This window comes from Heterodontus francisci, unplaced genomic scaffold (assembly GCF_036365525.1).
Source record: "Heterodontus francisci isolate sHetFra1 unplaced genomic scaffold, sHetFra1.hap1 HAP1_SCAFFOLD_70_2, whole genome shotgun sequence".
Taxonomy (NCBI): Eukaryota; Metazoa; Chordata; class Chondrichthyes; order Heterodontiformes; family Heterodontidae; genus Heterodontus; species Heterodontus francisci.
The window spans coordinates 3,569,017-3,575,000 of NW_027141156.1; positions in this window are offsets into that span (position 1 = coordinate 3,569,017).

Genomic DNA, 5,984 nt, shown 5'->3' on the forward strand with positions numbered 1-5,984 from the left:
CATTCTTTTATTCCTGATATACCAATAGAAAGCCTTAGGGTTTTCCTTAATCCTATCCGCCAATGACTTCTCGTGTCCTCTCCTCGCTCTTCTTAGCTCTCCCTTTAGATCCTTCCTGGCTAGCTTGTAACTCTCAAGCGCAATAGCTGAGCCTTCACGTCTCATCCTCACATAAGCCTTCTTCTTCCTCTTGACAAGCGCTTCAACTTCTTTAGTAAACCACGGCTCCCTCGCACGACAACTTCCTTCCTGCCTGACAGGTACATACTGATCAAGGACACGCAGTAGCTGCTCCTTGAATAAGTTCCACATTTCGATTGTGCCCATCCCCTGCAGTTTCCTTCCCCATCCGACGCATCCTAAATCTTGCCTAATCGCATCATAATTTCCTTTCCGGATAATGTGTCCGGATTAAACTCCATCTGTCATTTCTCGGCCCAAGTCTCCAACCGATACATATCCTGCTGTATCCTCTGACAATCCCGATCATTATCCACAACTCCACCAACCTTTGTGTCTTCCAAAAACATTCAAATCAATTATATATACTACAAGCAGCAAAGCTCCCAGCACTGATCCCTGCGGAACATCACTAGTCACTGCCCTCCATTCAGAGAAACACCCTTCCACTGCTACCCTTTCGTACGTTACCAGGTGGGGTGAGAGTGAAGGAGAAATTAATAAAGTCTGAATCAGGTTTAATGTGCACACATTAAATGCACACTCCGAATGCACGGAGTGTGGTTAATAAAACTGGTGAGGGACAGTTGCAGATTGCCATGCAGCTATGACAGAGACCTGACTCAAAGACGAGCAGAACTGGGTGTTAAATATTCCTCGATACAAGATGTTCAGAAAATATAGGAACGGGAAATATTGGGAAGGGGTGGCAGTAATTATTCAGGAGACCATTGCATTTCTGGGGAAAAAGAAAGTCCCAGAGGGGGTCAAGGACAGAATCAATTCAGCTAGATCGAGAGTTAAGGAATAAAAATGGTGCCATTACAGTGCTTTGGCCGCCAACTACTGGGAAGGACATGGAGGAAAAGAATTGCAAGGAAATTACAGAGAGGTACTAAAATTATAGGGTACTTATAATGGGGGAGTTTAATTATCCAAATATATACTGGGATAATAGTAGTGTTAAGGGCAGTGAAGAGCAAGAATTCATAGAGTGTGTTCAGGAAAATGTTCTATAACAGTATGTTACTAGTCCAACGAGAAAGCAGACACTGCTACACCTGATTCTTGGGAATGAGGTGGGCCAAGTGAATCAAGTATCAGTGGGTGAGCATTTAGGAGATGGCGATCATTGTATCATAAGGATTATATTGACTATGGAAAAGGACAAGGAGCAGACCAGGGTAAGAATAATTAATTGGGGGAAGGCTGAATTCAATGGGATAAGAATGGAGCTGCTACGAATAAATTGGTGTCAAAAGCTGGCAGGAGAACCGGTAGATGAACAATGAGCTACTTCAAAGAAGAGGTAGTTTGGGCACAGGCGAGGTATGTTCCCTCGAAAAGGAAAGGGAGAACAAACAAATCCGGAGCTCCCTGGATGACAAAAAAGATAGAGATCAAATAAAGAAGAAAAAATATGCATATGCCAGATGCCAGGTCGAACATACTATTGAGGAAAAGGCTTAATAAAGGAGGTCCAGAGGGGAAGTGAAAAAGGAAATAAGAGAAGCAAAGAGAGAGCATGGAAAGAGACTGACAGCTAGCATCAAAGGGAATTCCAATGTTTTCTATCGGCATATACATAGTAAAAGCGTAGTAAAAGGAGGAGTGGGGCCAATTCGAGACCAGGAAGGGGAATTACACATGGAGGCAGAGGGCATTGCTGAGATAGCAAATGAATACTTTGCATCTGTCTTTACCAAGGAAGAAGATGCAACCCAGGCAATTTTGAAAGAGGAGTTAAGTCAGACACGAGAGGAGTTCAAAATTGATATGGGGGCGGGCGGTGGGGGGAGGGGGTGGGGCTACTGGATAGGCTGTCTGTACTCAAAGTGGCGCAGTGGTTAGCACCGCAGCCTCACAGCTCCAGCGACCCGGGTTCAATTCTGGGTACGGCCTGTGTGGAGTTTGCAAGTTCTCCCTGTGTCTGCGTGGATTTCTTCCGGGTGCTCCAGTTTCCGCCCACATGCCAAAGACTTGGAGTTTGATAGGTAAATTGGCCAGTAGCAATTGCCCCTAGCTTAGGTAGGTGGTAGGAAAATATAGCGATAGGTGGGGATGTGGTAGGAATATGGAATCCGTGTAGGATTCGTATAAACGGGTGGTTGATGGTCGGCACAGACTCGGTGGGCAGAAGGGCCTGTTTCAGTGCTGTATCTCTAAACTAAGCTAAACCTTTGTTCAAAAAAAAGCTGTATAGCCAAACCCAGCAGCTACAGGCCAGTCGGTCTAACTTCGGTGGTGGGAAGACGTCCAGAAAAAACTATTCAGTTCAAAATCATTATGAGCTAAGCAAGATAGTGTAAAACGTCAAGAGGACGCAGACAAATTGATGGAATGGGCGGACAGCGGGAAAATGAAGTTCAATAGAGAAATGTGAAGTGATTATTATTTGTTGGAAGAACATGGGGAGACAATATGCAATCAAGGGCATAATTCTAAAGGGGTGCAGGAGCAGAGGGACCTGGGAGTATATGTGCATAAGTCATCGAAGGTGGCAGCACAGGCTGAGAGTGCAGTTAGTAAAGCATATAGTATCCTGCCTGAAAACGTGTTGGAAGCAGGTTCATTTGAAGCATTCGAAAGATAATTAGACAGTTATATGAAAACGAAGAATGTGCAGGGTTACAGGGAGGAGGCAGGTGGATGGAAGTGAGTGAATTTCTCTTCCAGAGTGCCAGTGCAGACACGATGGGGCGGATGACCTCCTGCTGCGCTGTAACTTTTCTGTAATTCTATGATCAAACCCCCGGCCCTGAACCAGACATGCACACACATACAAACGCACACAGATCACAAGCCAGGCCCTGAACCAAACACACAGACACAGAAATTACAACACAGGCACTCAGGCACACACACATGCCTGCAGACAAATGGCACATCCCAGATACTGAGCCACACGCACACACACACACACACAAACAGGCTTATGTACACACACACACTCTACAATCCAGGCGATCACGCACACACGCACGCACGCATACAAACATGCATAAGACAATTCAAGCAGTCAGGGGCACACACATACAATACAGGCCAGTCCCTGAGACAAACCAACACGCAGACACATGCACACACACACAACAAACACAAACACACACACGCATTTACGCATGCACAGATACAAACACATGCAAACGCTGAGAAACACACCCACAGCCACACAAACACACACACACAAACACACGAAGACACAAAGCACCTCACTGGCCTTGAGGCACACAGACACACACACAAACACAAACAGACACCACAGCCCCGTTACTGAGATATGCACTGACACAGAGCAAAACACAAGCACTGAGACACACAAAGACAGACTTACACACACGCACACACACAGACACACAGACACACACACAGACACACAGCACAAGTCAGGCCCTGAGTCAAACCCACACACAGATACACACACATGCATGCTCACGCACACATATACACATACACGAAGACACAAAGCAGAACGCAACCCTGAGACACTCGGATGAAAATAACATATAGACAGTCAGACACACACAGACACATGCGCATAAACACACACACACACACACGCACACTCTGACACAGGACATACCCCAGTCACTTAGCCAGGCACACACAGACACGCAAACACACACTTGTGTACACTCACACATACTCACACACACACACTCACACACACACATATATACACCACAGACACGCATACATACTCATGCACAGACGCAGGCACATGGCACACACATCACAGGCACAGACAAAGAAACATACATGCATCCCATACACACAAAGTCACACATGCACGCACACTCACACACACACACACAGTCTCACACACACGCACACACACAAAATAGATCTATAAGTACATTATGGCACAGAAGGAGGTCATTCATCTCGTCGTGTCCGTGCGGCCGGAAAAACTAGCCGCCCAATCCAATCCCACCTTCCAGAATCTAGTCCATAGCCTTGCAGGTTACAGCACTTCAGGTGCATGTCCAGGTACCTTTTAAAATAATTGAGGGTTTCTGCCTCCACCAGCATTCCTGGCAGTGAATTCCAGACACCCACCACCCTCTGGGTGAAAATGTTTTTCCTCATGTCCCCTCTAATCCCTTTACCAATCACCTTAAATCTGTGCCACGTGGTAATTGACCTCTCCACCTGGGGAAACAGGTCCTTCCTGTCTACTCTATCTCGGTCCCTCATATTTTTGCACACCTCTATTAATTCACCCCTCAGCCTCGACTGTTCCAAGGAAAGCAACCCTACCCTATCCTATCTTTCCTCATAGATGCAACATTCGAGTCCTGGCAATATTCTTGTAAATTTTCTCTGTACTCTCTCCACAGCTAGTATGTACTTCCTGTAATGTGGTGACCAGAACTGTATGCAATACTCCAACTGTGGCCTAAGCATCGCTTTATACAGTTCAGCACTACATCCCTGCCTTTGTATTCTACCACGGCCAATAAAAGAAAGCGTTCTATATGTCTTCTTCACCACTCTAACTACCTGTCCTGCCATCTTCAGGGACCTGTAGACATGCACTCCAACTTCTCTCACTTCCTATAACCCTCTCAATATCCACCTGTTTATTGTGTATTCCCTCGCTTCATTTCCTCTCTCCAAATGTATTACCCCACACTTCTCAGGATTGAATTCCATTTGATTGTTTTCTGCCATTCAACCAAACCATTGATACCATTCTGGAGTCTACAGCAATCCTCTTCACTATTAACTACATGGCCTATTTTTGTGTCATCAGCAAAGTTCCCAATAATGCCTCACACATTTAAATCCAAATCATTAAGATATACCACAAACAGCAAGGGACCCAACACTGAGCACTGTGGAACGCCTCTGGAAACAATTTTTCATTCACAAAAAAAACATCCGTGGACTATTACCTTTGTTTCTTGTCACAGAACAAATTTTGGATCCAACCTGCCACATTCCCCTTTATCCCATGTGTTTTCATTTTACTGACCAGTGTGTCATGTGGGACCTTGTCAAATTCCTTACTAAAGTATACATTGAACACATCCACTGCACTACCTCATCAATCCTTCTTGTCACGTCCTCAAAAAGCTTAATTAAGTTATTAAGACATGGCCTTCTCTTAACAAATCCATGCTGGCTATCCCTGATTAATCCATGCCCTTCTAAGTGACAGTTTATCCTCTCCCTCAGGATAGATTCTAATAATATATCCACCACCGATGTCAGACTGACCGACGTATAGTTATTTGGTCCTTCCCCACAACATTTTTAAACAACGGTACAACATTCACAGACCTGCAATCGTCTGGTACCTCCCCTGGATCTAGTGAGTATTTGAATATGATCGTCAGGGCAAGCTCTATTTCCTCCATGGCTTCCTTTAACAACCTGGGTTGCAATCCATCAAGCCCTGGTAATTTATCCACTTTCAAGACCCTCCAGTACTTCCTCTCTCATTATTCTTATCATATCTAATATTTCACACTATTCCTCTTTAACTATAATGTCTGCGTCAACCCTCTCCTTTCTGAAGACAGAGACAAAAAAACTAATTAAGAACGCTGCCCACCCCTTCTGCATCCAAGCATAAGTTCCCTTGTACACCTCTGATAAGCCCTAACCTTTCCTTATTTATACTCTTGCTCTCAGTATACTCAAAAAAAATATTTGGGTTTTCCTTGATTTTACCTGCCAATAATTCTTCATGTCCTCTCTTTTCCATTCTGATTTCCCTTTTAACTTCACCCCTGCACTACCTATACTCTTCTAGGCTTTCTAAATTATTAAGATTTTTTTGATCGATATAAGAATCT